This window comes from Ochlerotatus camptorhynchus, unplaced genomic scaffold (assembly GCF_037179485.1).
Source record: "Ochlerotatus camptorhynchus isolate MF236.1 unplaced genomic scaffold, CSIRO-AGI_Acam_v1.1 ptg000312l, whole genome shotgun sequence".
Classification (NCBI taxonomy): Eukaryota; Metazoa; Arthropoda; class Insecta; order Diptera; family Culicidae; genus Ochlerotatus; species Ochlerotatus camptorhynchus.
In genome coordinates, this window is record NW_027040800.1 from 1,800,234 (window position 1) to 1,825,243 (window position 25,010).

Below are 25,010 nucleotides of genomic sequence, written 5' to 3' on the forward strand. Positions count from 1 at the left end.
TAAAAACTTTTGTTTGTTAAACACGTATCTTATTTAAAATTTAGTTTATAAAGTAATTAATTTAACACTGAGACGAAGATCTCTGTTACATAATTCATCCACTGAATTTTGTTTTGAACTCCATGTCCACGTTCAAGAGATTTTAGATGCAGCTTTAAAACATTCAATGAAACAAAATTAAAAAAAAAAATCGACGCATCAGATAGTTGATTTATTTTAGGTTTGTATATGTAAGCTGGCAAAGTTGTATGCGGAAAGGGCAAGTGAACTCACGCACTAGGCGGGCGGTTGCATTGATTCCAGCCAACCCTTTACTAATTCAAGGCTTCTGCCACAATTGCCACGGTTCAGTCCTTTATACCTGTATTCCGCGCGCGAGGCTCAAACCATTCACAGCAAAAAAATAATTTTGATATCACATCAAAGTGGATGCACTACAATCATGTCGAAAATTTCATGTAATTTTTATGACCACATAAATAAATAAATGCAGTAAAAGCAGCGTAATGTCAGTTCATGCATTGTATTAATGATAATTTTGTCCTTTTTAGCAAGTAATATTACACCATATTTTCGACATGATTGTAGTGCATCCACTTTGACGTGATATCAAAATTATTTTTTTGCTGTGTTGTAGACTACGCACTTAAAAATTACTAATTTTACACGAGACGTAATCCATCTTTGACGTAAATTATGGAGCGTAAACAAACATGTCGTGTAAAATTAAGTGTTCTCAAACCGAAACATACGCAATTCGACGATAAGTACGATTGATTGAATTTATTTTCTCGTTTCTTTCAACTGATTCTTATGTCATTTGGGCCGCTGGCATATGTCGGTCTCAGGGCACGGAAATTTACATGACTTTTTGGTAGTGTGTACTCAAAGTTATTTTTTACTACAAAAAAAAAAAAAAACTAAAAATCCATCATCACCATTGTGGCGAACAATGTAGTTTTTTGTATATGCTACACAAATTACTAACATCCCAACAAACAATTTTAGCTATAGATTAGCTTATACAGCCAAAATTTGCCTTATGCAGCTAATTTTTGCCTGTATAAGCTAAGCTGCAGCTAAAATTGTTTGTTGGGATGTCTTTATGACAGTATCCATACAAAATAATCCGTCAAGATACATGATACAATTCATAAAAATTTAACTGCTGAATAAACAGCTTTTACATGTGAAATTGAGCGTCTCTTAAATTCTGTAAGTGTAGTTGCACGCTTGATGGCTCGCGTGTGTCAAATTTAAAATAATTAATTTTGTGAAGCATTATTCAAAAGATGTGGTGTTCTTACTTCATCCACGTCTCTAGTGTTATATCCGAAGTTTTATCCATGAAAATCGTTGCTTCTTTCAATCCGATCACATAAGTATAAATGCAGCAAACCGTTAACTACTTTACAAATGCACACTTGGAAAAATTAATGTAAATTTAGGTGCTCTGAGACTGGCATATGCAAGTCTCAATTTTGATATAAAATTCCGGTATAATAGACGTGAAATTCAGCTCAATCAAACAAACTTTTCGTCGAATAACGAACTATTCGGTCTCGAAACACTTAATTTTACATGACATGTTTGTTTACGTCTCATCCTTTATGTCAAAGATGGATTCCATCACGTGTAAATTTAGTTATTTCTAAGTATGTGAACACCAATGAAGCCCAATACACAATTCTTTGCTTCACTGACAACCATTGCAAAGTGCCCAGCATAAAAGTTGATGATGTGAATATTTATTAATAATATTACCAAGGTTGCAAATACTCATTTCAGCTAAAACGATGTTTTTTTTTTTTAAATTATGAAATAATTAGATACTATGATCAAATTTTGAATTGGTAAGATACAAGGAGAGGTTGCAAAGAATGTGTTTGACATATTAAACCTGTTTATTTCACTTCATGAGAGTCACAATCAGCGATTTTTCACACACTCACTCACTCACTCACTCATTCACTCAGCGATCAGCAAATCGCTGATTGTGACTCATAGAAAGCAAAATTGAAAGGTTTTATGTTTAAAGGGTGATACGGTCAAAATTTGGTCAAGGGAAAACGCGTGTAAATCGGTGAAATCGTTTATTTAAAAAATCAAATTAAATTTCTTTTTCAAGTTCAATTAGTATAAAATTCAGGAAAAATATTCAGTTAGGCTTCCGCTTTTCCAAATCCGAATTGCCGGGCCTTACGCTTGACCCCTGCCATCAGATTTTGTACAGCCACCTTGTCCACCTTCTTCGCCGCAGAAAGCCAGTTTGCCTTGAACTGCTGCTCGCCCTTAGCAGTTTTTTTGGTCTTCTTTAGGTTCCGCTTGACAATAGCCCAGTATTTCTCAATTGGGCGGAGCTCTGGCGTGTTGGGAGGGTTCTTGTCCTTGGGAACCACCTGCACGTTGTTGGCGGCGTACCACTCCATGGCCTTTTTACCGTAATGGCAAGATGCCAAATCCGGCCAAAACAGTACGGAACAACCGTGTTTCTTCAGGAAAGGCAGCAGACGTTTATTCAAACACTCTTTCACGTAAATTTCTTGGTTGACAGTCCCGGAAGTTATGAAAATGCTGCTTTTCAAGCCACAGGTACAGATGGCTTGCCAAACCAGATATTTCTTTGCGAACTTTGACAGTTTCATGTGCTTGAAAACATCTGCTACCTTTCCCCTTCCTTTTGCCGTATAAAACTCCTGTCCCGGAAGCTGCTTGTAGTCGGCTTTGACGTAGGTTTCGTCGTCCATTACCACGCAGTCAAACTTCGTCAGCATCGTCGTGTACAGCCTCCGGGATCGCGCTTTGGCCGTCGTATTTTGTTTATCATCGCGATTTGGAGTCACTACCTTCTTGTAAGTCGATAGTCCGGCTCGTTTTTTGGCTCGATGCACGGTTGTAGACGATACACCCAGCTTATTTGCGGCATCTCGGAGAGAGAGGTTAGGGTTTCGCTTGAAACTACCGGCAACTCTCTTTGTCGTCTCAGCGGCTTCCGGTTTTCGATTTCCCCCCGATCCTGACTTCCTGGCTGTCGACAAACGTTCCCCAAACACTTTAATTACATTTGTAACGGTTGATTTGGCAACTTTTAGCGATTTTGCCAACTTTGCGTGCGAGTAGCTCGGATTTTCGCGATGCGCGAGCAAAATTTTGATACGCTGCTATTCTTGCTTGGACGGAATTTTGACAACTGAAGAGTGAATTCCAAAATCAAAATAGGAGCAACATTCTACACACACACACCTTCAAAATGAGGGGTGTTCAGGTTTTTTAAATGCAAAATTGAAAGAAATACGTCAAGTTGATATTGACCAAATTTTGACCGTATCACCCTTTAAATCACATACTTTGTAACCTCTTCTTGTAAGTTACAAGTAAAACATGTCATTATACCATCTATCGGTGGTAGATCTTATACCAGTAATGCACCACAAAAAAGTAATCTCCCAACGTTACTGGTTTGAAAAGATAAAAATTTACAAAATGGAACGAACTCACCAAGTTTAGCCAATTGAACCTGAAGGCTGCCTGATGCCTGATGTATTGATGTAGAAGTCCAAATTACTACTAGTCCTGTTTATGATTTGAGATAAACAAATCTAGATAGAGCTGGAATTAGGGCGTAACAGCTTTTGTAAACAATGGCTTCTCTCGATGATTTATCGAAAGACATGACTCTCCCTGGCAAATCAACATTACCATCGAATAGGGGAAGACTTCTCCTACCCGATGGATATGTTGATTTGTGTGAGCGTGTCTTGAGCTGCTAGAAATCAACGAGAGAAGTCATTGTTTACAAAAGCTGTTACGCCCTAATTCCAGCTCTATCTAGAAATGTTCGGATGTGTGTAGTCGATTTTTGATGTGCATTGGCAAGCCTTTTCGTGGCCATGATGGGGTAAATGATGGGACGTCTCCTAGACCTAGAATGAGGAACTAGAAATTGTCTCCTGGGCCTGATTATGGCCAGATTAGCAACCGATTATAGATAAAAAAAAACTCCACGAAAAAAACACAAACGTCAGGTTTGAACACACGCACAGCCTACTCTCCAGGTTAAACGTCAAAAAGCTCAATAAAGGCAAAAAGCTCTATAACACCTTCGAATTGTTCGAAAATTAAAACAAATATTAGGCATCGATTGGACTATCAGATCCTCCACACTGCAAGAAAAGTGATCCATCTTGAAATAAATTCACGCTAAAAAAGTTAAAAAAAAAGGCTTTTTTCATGCACCATCAATGTAGAGTGCGCTAGCCGAGTTTGAGAGGAAATGTCATCCAATCCATTTGTTTACATCATAATGACGATTTTCAAAACTCAAAATAATCTACATGTCATTACACAACTGGCCAATTTCCATCGGGAGTGGTCTTATAATTCGATTATCTACAGATCTTAACTGATTTACAGCTGAAATAACAACACATTGAAAATCCAGAAGATCACAACCGCTGGGACAATTTTATAAATTTTCATTTTTCTCATCAAAAATATTTTGAAGCACCAGTTGGATCACTGCAAAATCGATACAGAAAACCAAATATTCCACGTGGATGACGATTTCAAGCACCTGCGGTGGATAAATTAATCAGGAAAGGTGAAAATATGTTTCTCTTCCTATGCTTCACGGTGAAAATTTCTACCCTCATCACTTTTTTAGGATTCCCCTATTCACCGCCAGAGCAATCGTTAATTTCTATTGGCAAATCAAAGTTGACCGCGGTGGAGAATAGAAGAACTACACACTTAGAAATAACTAATTTTACACACTTAGAACATAAAAGATGAGACGTAAACAAACATGTCATGTAATATTAAGTGCTCCAAGACTGAAAAGTTCGTTGGTCGACGAAAAGTACGTTTGATTGAGCTGTATTTTGCGTCTGTTATGACTCAAATTTATGTAAAAATTGACGCTCGTATGTGTCAGTCTCAGAACATCTAAATTTAAATTAGTTTTTCTAAGTGTGTATGAAAGTGATGATGGTTTCAAAATTTTGCACGGTGAGGTAAACGAGTGCAATCTTAAAATGCATTTATTTGGCTAACAAATGATTTCAATAAAATCTGGTTGATGATATGATGGTAGAAAACTTAAGAGCTACTCAATAGACATGTAATATAGAAAGTGTTACCGACGGGTAACATTGCTGACTTAAAAATTAAATAACACGGAAGAGATAGAATGTTTTATATTAGGGAATTGATTTATTCCGATTTGTAACGGCAAGTTTGAATGCGCGGGCGGCTGAGATCAGAAGAGTGACCGAACAGCTAATGTGTGAGTGCTAATGGTGGGTGGATGGAATCCACTGAACCTGAATGAAGTTGGGGCGGAAACTCTCTCGGGGGAGAGCCAGTGAGCGCATGATCGGGAGCAGAGAACGACAACGGTGCGAAGGCAGTCGGGATCGAGCTACAGAAAGGAGATCACGGAGTGAACCTTGTTCGTGTAGTTTACGGACGAAGAGTCTAAGTGACCAATTTCTGCCACCTTGACGTCGTGGCTTCGCCTTACCGCGAACGGTCTTAGAAAAAGCTGTGTTGGATGACCTTCCGTGCCTGCTCCGCCAAGCAACATCTATCGCGTCGGTAACGCTAACGAGCACCTACGCTGCCGGAGATCCGTCCCGCATATGGCCTCAGGTGACCAGTCAACCTCCATTATTATTTAACTTTATTAGGGAGGCTTTCAGCCTTGGGCTGGTTCGCCTCCAGTCAACCTCCATCACCGCCGCCATTGTCTTGGCTATTACTAGTGCCAAGCCCTGTCCAGTGGCGTCCCCACCGGCCAGCCACCACAATAGCACGCCTTGATCGGAGCCACCGCCTTTGTGTGGGTTGCTACCGAGCTACGGACGAGAAATACCACTGGTCACTGCGTCACCGAGTACCCCGCGAAGTCCTACTAGCTTCGCCGGCACTAAGAGATCGCCCTGGTCGTGGCCATTAGCTCGGCCCATGTAGTGGCCTCCATCACGTTCATCTCCACTTCACCCCAAAGTCTCACCTGCACCGTTGCCATCGGCGCCCACCGCCCGCACTGTACCGGCGTCCTCTGGACCAGCGCCCCCTCCGAACTATCACCATCGCCGCCCACCGCTCGCAATGTACCGTCAAATCTAATAAACAGGTATTTAACCATTTACATAGTGTTGGTTAGGTTCTCCCGGGTCCGAAAAGTCTCCCACACCTATACACCCTGAGAGCCGGAACCTACAAAGGTCTTGAGTGCCATCCCTGGAAGCTGCTGTTGGTCAAGAACAGCAGCTTGGGGTTTAGGGGGTTCCCTTCAGGAGCTCAGCGGTTCCGGGGCATATTGTAACAAGTGTAAGCGTTGCGTCCAAGATTGGTGAGATTAATCGCGTGTAGTTTTCGTATATTTAGTTCTTAAATTCCAAGAAAATGTTTAAATGTTCGTAAAAGGTAAAACGTGCCAGAATCCTCACGAACGCAGCCATTAGGAGACACTTCCCTATAAACTGTAGAACAATGCCACTAGCCAGAGAGGTGGGCAACCCGCTCATGAACTGATCTAAGGAGCTACTTCAACAGGCTGAACGAGTAAACGAACGCTCTTTAAAAATGAACGGTAGCTCACCCGCTCACCACAGCAAAACAGAAGTGATAGCTGAACTAGTTCAACTAAGCGAGAGCGCAAATCGGAACTGAGCGAGAGTGTTTGATTGCTGTGTGACAGCTGAGCTAGAGCTATGTTGAGCATCGACTGATTGAACTGAGCGAGAGCGCGAACCAGAACTGAACGAGAGCATTTGATTGTGACAGCTGAGCTAGAGCTATGTAAATGATTGAACTGAATGAGAGCACGAACCGGAGCTGATCGAAAGCGTCTGATTGCTGCTGCTAGAACTATACGGAGAGAAAACAATTTTTTGCAGATGATGTTTGTTTTTATTGATAATTGAAAAAAATTAATATTATTTTTAGTTGATTCATCCTAAGATTGTATTATAGCTTTATTTTTTAAGCATTGTTCTTTTATAACAACCTAAGCTTTGGTTATAACAATCTGTTTTTGTATGAGAATAACTTTGTCGATGATTGCATTCTACTCCCCTTCATATCGAAGCAATATGAATTTTTGAATTGACTTCTACTATGAACGTCGTTTCAAATACAGACCAACTTTATTTCCAGTTTGAACTTACTTCATATTTTATTTATTTAAAACTAGATTTTTTTTCTCTCCGTGATAGTTGAACAGAGCGACTGGTGCTGCCAGGTGTACAGAAATGTATACACAAAAAGTGAGCTGCTGGTTTTAACTTCACCGAACCAGCATCATATTTAATATTGCGTGGCTTGATGCTGCTTCATGCAAAGAGTAGCCAAATTATGGAACTATTTTTGAACTGGACATTGTTTACAAATTGATTATATTATTGAAAATAAAAAAGGGTCTGGTATGGGGCAAGAAGTCCGCATATGTGTAAAAATTTGCAATGATGTGGCATCACTGAAACTAACAAATGTTTGTCTCTCACGCTCACGTCCAGATTTTTCTTTGATATGTGATTTCTAATATTCTGCAATGAAAGAACACCCATGACTGCAACCTCTTGGAGCCAGTTTTTTGTTTTTCTGCATTTCATTCAGTTCAATACTTATATGTATGTATCATCCTCTATTTTGGTGGGAATCTAGGAAACAGGTATATCCGAAACTTTACCAGATAATGGTAAAAAGACTATGTATTCCTGTGACATCGGTGCCGTGTGAACGGATCTTTTCCAAAGCAGAACAGCTAATTTGCGATAGGCGCAGTAGGCTGACGGCGAAAAATATTTCGCAAATTATGTTTGTGAATGTTAATCAAACCTAATACCCCGGACAGACTATGGCTTATATCATGTAATATAGGCTGGCTTGCAATGAGCACTCATACATAGGATTTCCAGTGAAAACTAGATGTATGTGTGCTCATTGCAAGACAGCCTATATTACATGATATAAGCCATAGTCTGTACGGGGTATAAAGCTGGCTGAAATGTTACTTGTTTTTCTTTTCTTTATTAAATAAATCTTGTATTAAAAGTAAAAAACCCTCATCTATTTCCAATAACATCTACTGCGGCATTGACACTACAGTTGGTGACACATAAAAGTTTTACAAAGTGAGCAAATGAACGGTTCAGGAGAACTAGCTCAGTGTAATGAGCGGAACGGTTCAGAGGTGCTCACTTCAGTGAACCATTTTGCCCACCTCTACGTACGACGGTTCAACGGTCACGGTTCGGGGTCATCGTCCACCAAGAGGCACAGTCATAAGCCTGGTGATCATTATAGACTACGGTCACCTAGCGAAAGTCAAAGCTAAAAATTAATAGTTTGAAGGTGAAAACTAAAGCTAAAGTGCTAAAGTGAGCTAAGTTGGAAGTTTGAAGAAGTTGTAGAGGAAGCTGCCACATACCATTGGACAGCCAGGACCTCGCGGTTTTACCGTTACATTTGTGAATACAACGTATTTCTCCGGAGTCGACCACGCCAGTGTGTCCGAATCGCAGTTCGATAATCTGATCCCTCAGTTACAGTGTGCGCTACCAATCCAGGCAAGTCAACTTACCCTTGTGGCTCGTTGAAACCTCGAGTCCATCACCATACTCGAGGGGCGTACGGGACAGGTAGAGGCGTCCACCCCTGGCCCAAGAAGGTGATGCGGTACCAGAGGAAGGAGAGGAACGACGACGACGGCAGTGGCAGGTGAAGGGGCCCCGAAGACAAAAAAAGAGTAGTGCTAGCACAAGGTAGGAGTATACATCTAAGGAAGTGGGAGACCGTCCGTGAAGTGAGTGTCGTCAAAACGAATAAAGTGGGAGTTTGTCTTAAGTGAACTTTGAGTGTTTTCTTGGTTCGCGGAATAATCACGAGCGTGTGCCGACCCTGAGGCTTGGAGACGGGGGTCTCATCAGTGCTGGGAGTAACACCGCACTGGCACGTTACAATATAAAGCAGTCTTATAAAAGAATTAATTTATTTTCAGACTCTAAGTTGAATACACAGATTTCAGCTTTTCTACCATCGTAGCAGCAGCCAGATTAAACAAAAACGATACATTTGGAAAATAAAAGCATTTTAAGCACTCGTATACCTCCCCGTGGATTTTTTTTAAATAATCATCACTTTCATAGTTCTTCTATTCTCCACGGGAGCCAACTTTGATTGGCCAATTGGAATCGCCGATAGTGACTGATTGCAAGAAAAGGATACTTAGTGATTTGGCTTTGAAAAGGAGACTTTTTAGTGACTGGCTTGGCAAAAGTGACCAAGTCGCTAAAAATTTACTTGCTAACAGCCCAGAAAAATTAAAATTTTATGACTTCCAGCGTTCGGACTAAAATGTAGTAACTTTTTTTTTCGCTTATGACATTTTCAACAAAATTCATCGATGCTTCCATTCCATTATTTTAAGCGGGTTCAGTTTCTTCTTTTGCTATGGACCGCTCTGCTTCATGTTTTTATTGATCGTAGCAGTTATAAAAGTTATTTGCATAATTTTGTTGCAGCCGAAATGGCACAGAATATGATCAAAACTGTTTCACACAACGCAATCAGCCAGTTTCCATTTCTTTGCATTGCATCAACTTTGCTTTCCTTCTTTCATAACCCCAAACGACCAGCATCCTCATAAATACCTAACATTATTGACTTTCCCTCTTGACAAAACCAAAAGGAATCGAATCGTAGAAAAAGAAATACTTATGCATATGCATTGTTTCGTACCCATTCTTCCATTTTCTCAAATAACAAAAAAACTGACACAATTCAATACCACTGGGAAGCCTCTTTTTCCCCCTCGGGCTATATTTTCACAATGCATAGCAAATGTGAGTTTATTTTTCATATCAAAACAAACCCACCCTTTCTGCCTGCCTAGTTTGAACCGCACAACGTGCTCGCTGTACACCCCAGAATGTGGACAAACAGAAAATCAACACCAGCCTACTATAATGTTGTGTAATAAATAATAGCAACAGAAACAGCAAACAACCCAAACCCGCAGAAAATGAAAATGTCAACTCTATCTATCTCCCTTAGGACAATATGTACCCAACACCAACACCTGACGGTATCATGCGAAGGCTGGGGGCGTGGAATAGGGGAACGAGCATTGAACGGAACAGCCTGTACTCTGGCCTTTGCATATAACAATCGTGGGTCGTAAATTAAGGCAATGTAAATGATACTTCGAAAAGAGCATCGATCCGCAGCTGTGCTTTATAGAAACCGAATCTCTACGTACTATTTATATTTTCACTCATCCCGTGATCGAATCATATGACTTCGCATCGACTGAAGTAGTGTGTCCTATCTTAATTTACGCATGGCTAAGCACCGCACTGGTATGGCTTGATAATCCGGTGCTCTTATCAGTGTGCTTCCCTCTCCATACGGTTCGGTAGTCTCGCTTGACCTAGTATTTTTACACATCATTAGCCACTTCGGTAGTGCACGGTAGCAGCCTTCTATCGTACCTACGCACTTCGTCGTTAGTGGCCGCCGCCACTGACTTGGTGATGACATAACGGAAGAACATCAAACAGTCGACAGTATGAAAATCCAAACAGAAGCACCTCGTGTGTGGATGATATGAAGCGAAACAGCTGTGGGGCTATTGATATGCACAAGGTGGGGATGTAGCTCAGTGGTAGAGCGCTCGCTTCGCATGTGAGAGGCCCCGGGTTCAATCCCCGGCATCTCCACACATCGAATTCTATTTTTACTGGAATTTCATTCTTTTATTCGCAACCAGCGAAATTGATATCGATGATTGGTATATGCACAATCATTCTCAATATCGAGCTGTGTGTTCATCGAGTTGCTTGATGTAGCACACACTGACGCCGTCGCCAATCTCTTTTATCATGATTGTGAAACAAGAAAAACGAACGGCAAGGGCTAGATTGTCATCGATCTCGTCTCATGGTGCCGGTTGCCTTCGCTATTCCCTCGCACTCTCCGCCGACCCGGATAGGAATAAATTTATTAAATTTATGGACATTCATTACTGCACACAGCATCCTGTCAGCCTAGTAGCGCCACAATGTCTACCAGGAATTTGCGCCCCACCTCCCCGCTGGCTTCATATAGGCGGTCACATTGTTAGGAAGTGTATTTTCGGTGAATAAGACCGTAGCAAGCCTTTGTATCTTGTTATGGAATATAGGAAGGCTACACACTGTCAGTCGATACAGAAGGCGATGAGTCTGTGCCATGGCTGGGAAGAATTTACTGCTTTGACTTTGACTCTTATTTATTAAGTAAGTGACTATTTACTATCTTTCACATTTAATGGTGATCGATGGAAGGCTGTGTCGATTCGTTTGGAGGTCACATTTTAATCAATGCTCAATTTAATCTTCGAAAAAAAAACTCCCGCTCACCCAACTATCTTGAACTTTAATTCCATCTACCTTTTCGGCACCAAACTTCTCCCAATCAGCAATCTGAAAAGTAAAACTTCCCACCCAGAAGAACCCACCGGCGGTGTCGCCAGCTGCCATTTCCTCCCTGGAAGCGTGTAAAAATGCAAATGAAAACTAATGATTTGCGAAACTTTTCCCACTCAATATTGTCATGTTTTCCGCTCCAACGACTAGCGAGTCGCTCCTCCCTGCCAGAAAAGTAAAGTTAATTATGAAATATTACCGCTGAGAATCGCTAGATTGCTGTTCACTTTCCATAAGGGTAGGTACCCCTACTATCTCTATTACGACGAAAAGGGCAGCAGGGAAAAGGAAGGTAGGCAAAACTTTCCAACTTAGATGATATGATAATTTATTACGGAAACTCCTTGTTTGCGGTGCCATTTCTCCGGTGTTTTGCTCACGTGCCTGTTCTGGGTGATTATTTGGCGCCTTTCGGTGGCTGGTAGAAGTTGTCATCTGCTGAAACTTCTTACCTGACACGTTAAATAATTAGGGTAGAAAACTACTTCGAGCAGAAACATCAAATGTATCAATCGGTACTGTCTTGGTAAATTTAGAGCTGGTTACTCACTGTTTTCTTAGAGGCTTAGTGCTAATATAGGAATTTATGCATATCTGCAAGTACATACAATTTAGTTCCCTCGAACTGACACCGAGAGATGAGTGTTGTTTTTATGCATTCAGCTCACTATAAAACTATCTGAGACGTAGCTCTCGGAACTATGCTGAAGTTCACGTAACTGCCCTAAAAATCTGTAAACATTTGCGAAATTCTCTAGATTTCCTCGAAGTTCAAAGGATTCCCTTACATTCTAACGGTAACGTACCTGTCCAATAGCTCCAAGCGCATCTGTGGGTGCTTTTAGATGTCCTTTCCTTTTGCATGCTTTCGCGTCATCGGTGCTGCTAGTGGACCATACTAGACGATCGTCGCACTCGATTCTGGGATCCCTCGACGGTGCACGTCGACCCGTACCTTGAACGTAATCTCGCTTGGTGGTAGCCGGAGTTACACGCTACACGCCTCCAATTCACATCATTCATGCCGCACTAGGCTTCGATAGTTCCTGAGTTCCTGCTTTTGAAAATACAAGGCTTAAGATTACTACCTGTCCAAGAGACTTATTCGGTTGCATCCAGGTCTACCGGGTCTTTTTGTTTGCCAGGCACTTTCCGATTTACTATTGCTGTTGTCTTGCGTCATCGACCATCGATCCACCCGACAAGATGCCCGACGATGAAAACTCTAAGCGATTGGAGCAGCTGTCCACCCTAAGAACGACACTATTGGCGCAGCTAAATCGTGCAGAACAATTCGTTGCTCGATTTGACGCCGAACGGGATGAGCTCGAGGTACCACTCTGCCTGGAAAACCTGGACGTGTTGTGGGCATCGCTCGAAGAGGTGCAAGAAACTCTTGAAGACCTGGAGACAACCAGTAAGGGTAAGACCGCCAATCTTGAGTTCCGTGCTTCGTTTGAACCAAAGTTTTTCAGAATAAAAGCAAATCTGAAAGCTAAACTGCCTCCGCCAATCCTTCCACAAACAAGTCGCCCTCATGAATCCCCCTATCGCATACCTTCCACCTTGTCTAGCCTGAAGTTGCCAACCATGATAGTGATTACCGTCGTGGAACACGTTTCAAGCCCTCATCCACGACAATTACGAGTTGCCCGCGATACAAAAATTCCATTATTTGTGTGCGGCCCTTAAAGGAGAAGCCACGCAACTGATCGAAGCAATTGCAATTAGTGCTGCAAATTACCCTCTGGCGTGGGATTCGTTAAGCCGTTATTCACCGTTAGGTCACCTGCAGGACCTAATGGACGTTCCACGAATAAAAAAGGCGACAGCATCGGAATTGCATTCAACCCTGGATGAATTTTAGCGTCATATCAAGATTCTACAGCAGCTAGGCGAGCCAACAGACGCATGGAGAACATTGCTGGAGCATCTATTGTGCATAAGACTCCACGATGAAACGATTAAAGCCTGGGAGGATCACGCAGCATCTGTTGATGATCAGAGCTACTCCTGCTTAGTTGAATTTTTGGAGAAACGGGTTTGTGTGCTTGAATCGATATCGGTAAATCATCATGGAAATCAGCCGGTAGCTACTTCGCAACACATCGATAAATAACGGATTTTGGAATATTTTATACTGGGAAATCCGGGTATGAAAATTTCGAGCATCTGAACACCCCTCTTTTCACGATTAGAGCCATATTTACGGAGATAAATCGATTTAAAGGTTTGGTTGGTCCACCAGCCAATTAATAAAGGATTTTGGAATAATTTATACTGGGAAATCCGGGTATGAAAATTTCGAGCCTCTGAACACCTCTCTTTTCGCGATTAGAGCCATATTTACGGAGATAAATCGATTTAAAGGTTTGGTTGGTCCACCAGCCGATATATAAAGGATTTTGGAATAATTTATACTGGGAAATCCGGGTATGAAAATTTCGAGCATCTGAACAACCCTCTTTTCGCGATTAGAGCCATATATATGGAGATAAATCGATTTAAAGGTTTGGTTGGTCCACCAGCCGAAAAATAACGGATTTTGGAATATTTTATACTAGGAAATCCGGGTATGAAAATTTTGAGCATCTGAACACCTCTCTTTTCGCGATTAGAGCCATATTTACGGAGATAGGGTAAATGTCGGCTTCGGCACCCATTGACTGTTTTCGGCAACCAAAATTTAAACGTTAATTTCACTATGTTTTCCCATCAACACACTTCCCTGAATGCATCCAAACGATTCTTTAGTCTTTCAGCTTCAATCTAATTGTATGTGTACGTCTGAGCAGTCCTGTTATGCCAGATTTGTATTCAAATGAAGCATACGTACTCTAAAATGGGGTTGATTTCAAGTTGCCGATAATAGAACAGCTGGTTAACACGCAGTTCTAATGGGAAGGTTGCCGAAGAAAACGAGGCTGCCGACAATAGTCACACTCACCTGAGAAGTTTGGAGCGTTGTAAAAACGCTTTCAAACAGTTTTGAAGAATTCTGTCGATTAAAATGGATAGAGAAGCAAGCAGCAGATGAATGTAAACCAACAGACACGTCATATATGTGCGTGACGCTGGGAAAATGCTAATAGAAGTGCGGACACTGCTTAGATTGACGAGAATACGTAAATTCCCCTATATCGATTTAAAGGTTTGGTTGGTCCACCAGCCGATAAATAACGGATTTTGGAATATTTTATACTGGGAAATCCGGGTATGAAAATTTCGAGCATCTGAACACCCTTCTTTTCGCGATTAGAGCCATATTTACGGAGATAAATCGATCAGTAGTTGAGTGAATCAATCAGTTGAGTCATCAAAACTTTGTGATTGAAATATGTTATGGTTGTGGAAACACACGGCCTCAGTTTCTGCAACTTCCACACAGTCCGCCGATGACAGCACTTGTGAATACATCGACAAATTACATTTCAAATGACTTCCTTAACCGTGGTTAGATTGGAAACCTTTCCAAGTTTATAAATAGTTTACAATATCCCCCCGGATTACAGATAAATCACCATTTGTGCGTCATTACCGGACGGATGCCATTCCATTCTGGAAAGCAGTGAAATACCGGTCATTCTCAGAAGTAACCCATCGCCGAAGGCTGACGAAAAGCGAACCATATTTCCCAAACCAACCCCTAAATGGAGTCCATTTTTCCGCTCGCCATCCATCCACTGGGATAAACTGGGAAGGGACAGACACTCAAATGATTTCCCAAGCCCCAGTCGGTGATCCCTTTCGGACGAACGATCCCAAGCCAGACCACGGCACGAGATAACGGTTTTATGCGAGTTTCCATCGGTTCCATTTCCCACTGCGCTATTACTGTGCCCATTTCTGTGCCAAAGATTTTGCTGCTGAGATAAAAATGGAAAATAAAGCTTCGGCACTTAACAAATGTCACCGGTGTGCTCTAGCTTTAAAGCCGGCCGGGATGGGCCGTCGTCATGAGTTTGCTGCCAGGTCAACCAGAAAAGCCAGTAGTAGTAAGTGGGATTCTCGTCGGGATAACCCAGTGAATTATTTCACTCAACACTATCTCAAGCAATCAAGAATCGGAAACGGCGGTGCTGCAGTGCAAAAGGATTCCCCAATCTGGCGAAAGACACTGAGTCGACCCTTTCTTTTCTCCCTTAAACGTGTTATCCATCTTCTCGGGATCCGGGAAGACGCCGTCGCGTCGTCGCCGTTGTCACCGTCCTCCCGTAATCAGTCCCCACTTAGGAGGCACTTTTTCAAACAAAGCCTTATCCTTTTACTCCGCTTAGGCGCTGTTTCCCGTTTGAACTTTTATTTCATTTTGTTCGGTGTCGTAAAGCAGGATTTCTCCTCTCTCTCTTTGGCTTGGGGTTTGTCTGGTTCCGTTTTGGGTATCCATTTGCTGTGCCGGATTTTCGAATGAATTATGGAAAACATGGAGGATTACCAGACTCTTGGCTTCTGGTGAATAGTTATCAGTGTATTTTTGACTGTGCGGTAAGAGGATTAGGAGTCAGTATCGTTGGAAGGATATTTACAGAACATGAAGAGAACCACTAAATCCTGTACAGTTTAGAGCAATATGGTTGCTTGCTTTGCGGGTGGATGCGATCTCGGTGGAACCAAATTCCATAGAATTAAGATTCCATAAAATCATTTTGATTTTCATTTTTGTTAAATCCAACCTCTGTTCATGCACACCCACAACGCCATCCCTCTCCACAGTTCCGGTTCAACGGGAAAATAATTTTCAATTTTAAATCCACACCAATGTCGATGTTCCCCGAGCGGTATCGATGGCTGAAGTGGTAAAGCCACCGCAACGTTAAACAATAACGACGACGACGATGATGAAAACGCAACAACCGCAACTCCGGGTGGGACAATCTCCCGAAGCAGATCCGTTCGAAACATTTCATATTTTTAATCCTTGTGACACTGAACTGACGGGGAACAAACCTCATTCCAGTCGTTTCTATATGCACGTGGTTTTTTTTTTTCGATGTAAGAAATAACGAAATCTCGGGAAAAAATATTCAACTGCTGGGATCAACCACTGCCAGGAGTGTTATTGTACGATTCCCAATATTTATGGCCCATATTTCAATATAAATTACAGCCCGTGTACAATTTTTCATCCCATTGACTCGACTGGTGTGATTGCTCTGCTTCAAATCGATCCAGCCATGAACTCTCCCTGCCCAAGAACGAACAATCCAAAACTAATTAAACTGTTCTTCTTCTGCTTTGAGCGATTACAATCTCGTTATAGCTCTCCGGATAGATAACAAAGCTTTCCACGAGGGAAAAGAAAAGAAAAAAACGGAAACCTCCCACGTGCAGGGGATTTCTCCACCGAGAACGTGTATACCTCAAAGCTTTAAGTTGTTACGTAATTGGCTACTCTGGGGAGCACTTGCTCTGATGGCTCTAGTGTGCTTTCATCGTAGGCTAATTCTGGAAACCGGTACATTCTACCCTTTCCGAGAGCGATCTGGCAGAAGGAAAGAATCAGAAACAAATTATGACTCTTTTTCTTCTCTGCCTTGGGAGTATAACAACGGAACAACGAAATGGCTGGTTGTAAGTTTTCTAAAAGTAAGGTAGGTACTGCACCGGATAGTTCCTCGGTTTCACTGTCGTTTCGTGGAGAATAAAGCGTCCGGTGATGGTGGCGAACTTGCTGATTCTTTGAGGTGCTTCTACTTAATGCACCGGGTTTCCTTCCTTGCGCCGGTGTTGCACTGTTGGCACAGATTCGGGCGTTATTTTGTTAAGTACATGTTCAATTTACAATATCATCTGTTGGAAACTAGTAAGCCATGAGGAAGACTTCAATCAAAAATTTTCATTTTCCTAACAACCTGATTGCTCAGTAAGAAGAATACAGTCCACTTATTTCAGTGTATACACATACAATGTTGTATTTGCGTTACCTGTTAAATGAAAAACCTTGTCAGTTGAATTATTAGTAAAATAAATCTTGTACCGAGCAGATGCGTTCAATTTTAGTTCTTTTCAACCATCGAGATTTTGGAGAAGGGGAGCGAGGTCCTGATTCCTATGGCAACTGAGTGGAAGATGTTATCACCTTTTTGCAGTACCCAGCGGTACTGTCCTGATAAGGATCGATTCATGCTTATTTATTATGCTGGCATTGTGAACCTCCTGGATCGCCAGGATTGTTGGAGAATGGTCTCTGACTAGCGTCTCAAGGTCGCTGATGTTATTAAAGAAACCGTTCATATTCCACTGGATGGCGAGCAAATATGCGGGAGTTGGGAGCCTAGAGGGTCCGATGGGCAAACCGTTCTGTTTTGGGTGTTGATGGTTAGTTCTGGGAGATATCTTGGTTTTGTATTGAAGGGCGGACCCCCGCAGAGCTCCACCGGAGGAAGCTGTCGGTAGGGACCCCGCCGCCGGCAGAGATGCTGGAGCTGCTGGGAAATGGGACGGACCCAATGATGGGCCAGGGGATGATGGAGTGAGATGACCTAGACTGGCCCTCCACTGGTCATACCTTCTCGCGTCCGTTAGTGCATCCGGAGGGATGCGTTTTTTGTAAGCAAGCCGGAGGGATCTTCTCAAGGGAAGGATGTCGGTGTGGCGTTGTCCTGCGGAGTTTGCCAACGAGCACTTGGGGGAATCCGCCAGTTCCGGTTGACCCATAGCTTCCGTACCGGTGGGGCCCCGATTACCCGAGGCCTTATCCGTTACGAGCGTCCTAGTAGCGGGTTTTAAATTTGACGAGCTTTGTTTCCATTGATCCGGCGGGGGGAGTGTGATGGCATCGCTTGACCCCTGGAGCAGGTTCTTGTATCCCTCGGTGTCCTGGTGGGGGAGTGCGATGTCATCGCTTGACCCAAATTTTCTTGGATTAATATTCTTGCCTCCCTCGGTGTCCGTAAGGGGGAAGATGAAGTTATCATGCGACCCTTCAAAGATGCTGGCGAACCCCGACAGAGTTCCACTGACAGAAGTAGCTAAGGTTGACCTCGCTGCCGACAGCGATGTCTGTACTGCCAGATTAGATTGGAGAAGAAGCCTATTTTTATCCGATCGGAGGGGTATGAGGTAATCGTTCGATCCTGTCTTGATTCCCGCGCTGTCCAAGTTTAATATAGTAGCCTTCGCTCCCCCGTTATCCATAGGGGAATAGGAGTTTCCTCCCTTGTCCGTCCCTCTTCCAGCCACAGCGGAGGGTAGAGGGGTGTCCACCAGTTCTGGTGAGGCAGAGACGTCCACACCGGTGGTGCCTCGCCTGCTCCGCTGCTCCACTGGGTAAGTGAGACGAGCCATGTTTTGGGATCGGTCTGTGGAGGTTGCCAATAAGCGCCGGGAGGTGTCCACCGGTTCCGGTTGGCCGAAAACTTCCGCACCGGTGGGGCCCCGGCTGCCCAAGGCCTTATCCAAGTCGCTGGTTTGTAGTTCAGGTTTGTTACGTGGTGTTCTGGTGTGTCGGTGTGGAGGTTGTCCGATGTCCTCGTAATCTGTGGAATTTATTACGCTCTTATTGGCTGGTGATGGGGCCATGAGTGCGTTGAGTGAAAGTAATTTTCGTAGTTGGAATATCTGAGTAACGAGGACGGGACTTATATACCCATTGGGGAGTCCGGGAATACCACTTCCTCCTCGCCGGATGAGATAAGAAAGTCTGTGTCCATATTTTCTTCAAGGGTTGGGTTGGAATCTTTTGCTGAGAGTCGTGTTTCTTCTGGCGTCATGTCATCGTCGGAGTCACAGAATCTAGCCGGGGAACCTTCCTTGCACCGTTTGGCATCTTTTTTCACATCTAGGCTGCTGGGAGACCTTTTTCTTAGTGCCGGTGTACGGCACCGGGGGAAGAGGTTCCTCCAGTAGTTCCTGGTTTTGGTGGGGTATCGTCGGTTGCTGGGTGGTCTTTTTTGTTTTACGAGTTTGTCGTGGTGGGAGAGAAATTTCGTCTGTAGCCGTGTCTTTCATCTTGCGAAGCGACGCGAGCTCCTTGTCCTTTGTGTTTGAGGAGTGTTGCAAGACTTTCACCTTAGCCACGAGATCCTCGATAGTGCCGTACTTTCTTGTGAGCTCCATTCGGTTATCTTTTTGTTGTCCTTTTTCCAAAATTTTGATGCGCTCGTCCTTCTGAAGAAGTTCCTTGCGGAGTTGTTTTACTTGTACAGCGGTATCGTTCTGCTTTTTCAGGGCTTCGAGCAGTTGGGAGATATGTTGATCCTTCTTCTGAACTTCTTTGTGAAGCTCGGCGATGTCCTTCCGGAATTCGTGGGCTTCGCTGCCGAGATCTGACGTTGGATGACCATATTTGATCGTGTTCTCCAGTTCCGCGATCTTCTTGTCCTTTTCCTGACTATTTTGGACCAGCATGTTGACCTTCTCTGATAAGTCTTCAATTACCTTACCTTACGCACTAGATCGGGCATTTCCTGCTGGAGATGCCATGGTCGTTTGTTTTGCATCTGGGACAGAACATTTCAAAAGAGCAGCGCTGACCTTGGACGATCTCGTGCTGCTTAGAGCAGTGTCCGCAGGTGGGGTTGGTCTCTTGGCAACGGGCCTTGGTGTGTCCGAAGCTATAGCACTGGTAGCATAGCATTGGTGATGGGTAATAAGGTCTTGTTCTGCATCGCTGGTATCCCACATCGATGTGTGTTGGTCGCACGGTACTCTCTATGGTCAAGATGACCGTTGATGTTTTCTGCTCGATGCCTCCGATTTTGCGTGAGATTCTCCGCAAGTATGTGACCTTTTGATTAGAAAGATACTTTAGTATATCCTCGTCGGACATTTTCTCCACACCTTGGATGTTGATCACGCACCGAACGGAGTTGAGTCCGGTGTGTTTAGTGATTTTTATCTTCGTCCCATCTAGCAGTTCAGTCATTTCCAGGAGTTTGTCCACCTGCTTTTGATTCCGCACTTTTAGGGCATATGTCAGACCACGTGCCTCTGGAAAAGCACCGTCGATCATGCCACTGATATGGCTTTCAATAGATGTCCGTAAGAGGAATGGGTTCTCCGGTGCTTTACCGGAATCCAATGCCAGTTTCAAAACGATCAGTTCACCATGGTTGCCGTCTCTGTCCATGAAACCCGGTAGGGTTGCGCCGGTGTAAGATCCATCAATAACATTATATGGACCCCCTGCCCTTGTCGGGGGGAGCGGAGGAAAATTCCCGTCCAGCATCACCGCTGGGGGAAAAGGTACTATCCCCCTTGAGCCACCACTGAATTCGGTGAAGGTGCTGACTTTTGATGAAAAAAAGGGGAAAGGGCCAGGAGAAGTACCACTCGCGCCACACAGGAAATAGTTTAGGGATGATTAGTTGCCGTTTAATTAATTAATCTGAACCAACTTTCGACGGAGGTAACGAACAAGCTTCGCCAACCGTCAATTTAGATGCACCGGCTTGCGTGCAATCTATTCGGATCTTGCATGCAAGTTCCTCGATTTTTCGAGCGTGCCCCCTTGACAACGATGGCTCCCGTACTATTGCGTCGCTATGTGCTTACCTCTTACCACACGTAATTGCCACTGACTGAAATGGGAAAAAGGGAATCTTCCACGATGGGGGGCACCCTGTTCGCCCCCGAAACTGTTCCGACTCACTAAAGATGAAAACTCACAAGATTTCACTCGCGGCGACGCGATAAAAAACTGCAATGATTTGTAAACACGTTCGACGATGTAAATTACAATAAATATGTGGCACTCATTTAAATGTATGTTCCAAACCGTGATGGGTCGATATCCAAATGAGTCGCCAGCGATCAAATTGTACCACCTAAAAAACTCACTGATTGGCAACGCAGCAGACAAAATTGATCAAGAGGTAATTAATAACAACGACTATGAGTCGGCATGGCGATTGTTGGAAGATGCATATGAGGATGAGCGATTGATCATCGATACTCACATCGATGCGTTGCTAGATCTGCCTAAGTTGACCAGAGAAAACGGCGATGAGATGCGAAAGTTGGTGGAGACATGCACAAAGCATGTAGATGCTTTGAAAACCCGGGAGCTCCCGGTGGAAGGTCTGTCGGAGATGATTCTTATCAACCTGATCAGCAAGCGGATGGACAGAGAAAGTAGAAAGTTGTGGGAGTCGTCATTGAATCGCGGCGAACTCCCATCATTCGAGGATCTGATTGATTTCCTTAAAGAACGAAGCCGTGTCCTTCAGAAGTTGACGAACTACACCCACATCAATCACCCGCAGGTAGCAGCAAAATTCGGACAGCAGCAGGCAGCGATAAAGCCCAAACAAACGAAAATGTTCGTTCAAACAAACAAGGAGTCGTGCCCGTGCTGTTCCAATCCCCACTCTATATATAAGTGCACCGATTTCAAAAAGCTACCTGGTGCCGAGCGCTTCGACAAGGTCAAGAAGGCAGGTCTATGTTTTAACTGTCTGCGCCCAGGACATCGTACAGTGGATTGCACATCGGACCAGCATTGTAAAATCTGTGCTAAGCATCACCACAGCTTCCTCCCCAATGAGCGCTCAGAAGATTCCAGGAAGCAAGCTGAGATCAACCAACCGAAGAATTCAGTGGAAGCTGAAAAGAAAGAAGAACCACCAGCTGCACCTGATCAGCGCACAGTCAGCTGCTGCACACAAACGCAACCAATATCGAAGCAAATATTTCAGTCAACAGCGAAGATCGTGGTGTTCGGTTCCGGTAATGCAACTACGACATGTAGAGCGTTGCTGGACTGCTGCTCTGAGTCCAACATCATCACGGAGAGGTTGGCGAAGAAACTCAACATGCAGTTGTTAGTAATGAATCCGCCGATTACGATCTGCGGACTGAACGGGATGAAGACAACGGCCAACAAGGTTGTCCATACGAAGGTGTCGTCTCGAGATGGCGAGTTTTCTGCTGTTCTTGATTTTATAGTGACGCCATCAATCACCGAGCTACCGACAGGTAAGGTAGAAATCAAAAACTGGCCACTCCCTGCTGGCATCGAGCTAGCAGACCCAGCGTTTGATGTTCCGGATGTCGTCGATGTGATTATCGGCGCTGAAATATTCTACGACATTCTTATGAAGGGACGTGTGAAGATAGGAAGTGACTTCCCGACACTGGCTGAAACGGTGTTCGGGTGGGTCGTCAGCGGTTCTGCGGAGACCAAGCAATCGGCTGTCCAAAGCAAATAAATTATGAAATAATTAGATGCCATGATCAAATTTTGAATAGGTAGGAGTAGGATACAAGAAGAGGTTGCAAAGAATGTGTTTGACATATTAAACCTGTTTATTTCACTTCATGAGAGTCACAATCAGCGATTTTTCACAAACTCACTCACTCACTCAGCGATCAGCAAATCGCTGATTGTGACTCATAGAAAGCAAAATTTACAGGTTTTATGTTTCCAACGCATACTATGTAACCTCTTCTTGTAAGTTACAAGTAAAACATGCCATCATACCATCTTTTGGTTTTATTATTCCGAAAAACATTATTTTAGCTGAAATGAGTCTTTGCAACCTTGGTCCAAAGACGAGTCTGTCAGCTAGCAACCACGTATGAAGATGTCAACCGTACTCTTTCCAGATTCTGGGAACTGGAGGCAGGGTATCACACCAGCAAGATGACCGCAGCAGAGCGTGCTGTAGAACAACATTTCGATGAATCGCACAGCCGAAACAATGAGGGGCGGTACGTTGTTAGATTGCCATTCAATAATCTCAAGGGTCAACTGGGCAACTCTTATGAGAATGCGAAGCACCGACTTGGAAGGCTGATGGTCAGTCTTACCAAAAACCCATCCAAGCGAGAAGCCTACACGCAATTCATGACAGAATATGCGACTCTGGGCCATATGCAAGAGGTAAGCCAGAACCCGGAGGACGCAGGACGCACCACGCAGTCTACAAGGCCACCAGCTCGACTACAAAAGTTCGAGTGGTTTTTGATTCCTCGGTGGTGTCAACGACAGGCATATCTCTCAACGACACTCAGCTGGTAGGACCAACAGTGCAAAGCGACTTGGTCACTATCATGCTACGTTTCTGTACGCATCAGGTAGTGCTAACAGCGGATGTACCTAAGATGTACCGGCAGGTACTAGTACACCCGGACGATCGAAAGTATCAGAGAATTGTGTGGTTCAACGACGCGAACGAAATGGCTACCTTTGAATTAACAACGGTCACATACGGCTGTTCGAGTGCCCCTTACCTTACCTTGCCACAAGGGCGATGACACAGCTAGCTATGGACGAAGCAGAAAACTTTTCAGTAGCAGCTGGCGTTGTCAAGGAGGATAGCTACATAGATGATTTTCTCACTGGAGGCAAAACAGCTGCAGCCGTCGTGGAAATCTACAAACAGTTGATGATCATGCTGAGCCGAGGTGGCTTCGGTGTGCATAAATTTTGCTCCAATAGCGCTGAAGTTCTTCAGTTCATCCCAGCCGAGTTGCAGGAAAAGCAGGTAGACTTCGAGATGTCTGATATCAACGACATTATCAAGACTTTGGGGCTGATATGGAATCCTAATTACGACTACTTCGCTTTCAACGTACCACACGTGGAGCTGAATGGAGGCAGAATCACGAAAAAAGATGGTTCTATCGGAAATTAGCAAGCTTTTCGACCCATTGGGTTTCCTAGGACCGGTGGTGACCACCGCAAAACTGATAATGCAAGAGCTATGGCGTTTGAAGCTGGGTTGGGACGATGAGTTGCCCGACGAGCAGATGCAAATGTGGTTAATGTTCCGTAAACAACTGGTTGCAGTACGGAATATCAAGAAGAAGAGATGCGTCATTCCAGGCGATGCTACGAAGATTGAGCTACTTGGTTACTGCGATGCATCCAAACGGGCATATGGTGCTGTCCTGTACGCTCGGAGCGAGCTCAGCGATGGTACAATAAACATTCAACTAGTGTGAAGTAAATCCCGAGTAGCCCCACTGAAGCCGACGACCCAGGCTTGAACTGTGCGGTGCACTAGTACTGGCACAACTGGTTCAGAAGGCGATTAAATCTTTGAAGGTGAAGTTCGACAGTGTCAAGTTGTACTCCGACTCGATGATTTGTTTGAGTTGGCTGAAGAAGTCCCCAGCGGTCTTGAACGAGTTCGTGTGCAACCGAGTAGCCACCATAATAGAACTAACGCAGAACTACGCATGGGGCTATGTCAAGTCCGAGAATAATCCCTCTGATGTGCTTTCGCGAGGATTATTTCCAGAGCAGCTGATCGAGGATGAACTTTGGTGGAGAGCCGCACCAGAGCAGCGACAACGTTGTGAAGCAGAAGATCAATTAGTTCTTGTGTTGGCAGATGAAGAACTTCCGGAGCTTCGGAGTACAAAAACCATTCTTGCTGTGACCGTGGGAAAATCATGCAGTTACTGGAAACGGGTTAGCAACTTCAACCGTCTGCAACGTGCTTGGGCGTATGTGTGGCGGTTTGTTGAAATAACCATACGAAGAAGAGAAATCCTGTCAGCAATCCGTTATCAACCAGCGAATTGTCTAGGGCGACTCAAACCATCTTCAAGGTCATTCAACAGGAGGAGTTTAAGGAGCAGCTCAAGCAG

The 25,010-nt window shown here is 43.8% G+C and overlaps 1 protein-coding gene and 1 non-coding gene across 5 annotated transcripts in view; both read left to right on the plus strand.

The window, feature by feature from the left end:
• Positions 1 to 25,010, plus strand: part of LOC135707424 (uncharacterized) — a 505,282-nt gene that overhangs the window by 142,112 nt on the left and 338,160 nt on the right. The window lies entirely within an intron of this gene.
• Positions 10,653 to 10,724, plus strand: TRNAA-CGC (transfer RNA alanine (anticodon CGC)). The gene has a single exon. It is a non-coding gene; the product is annotated as a tRNA-Ala (tRNA).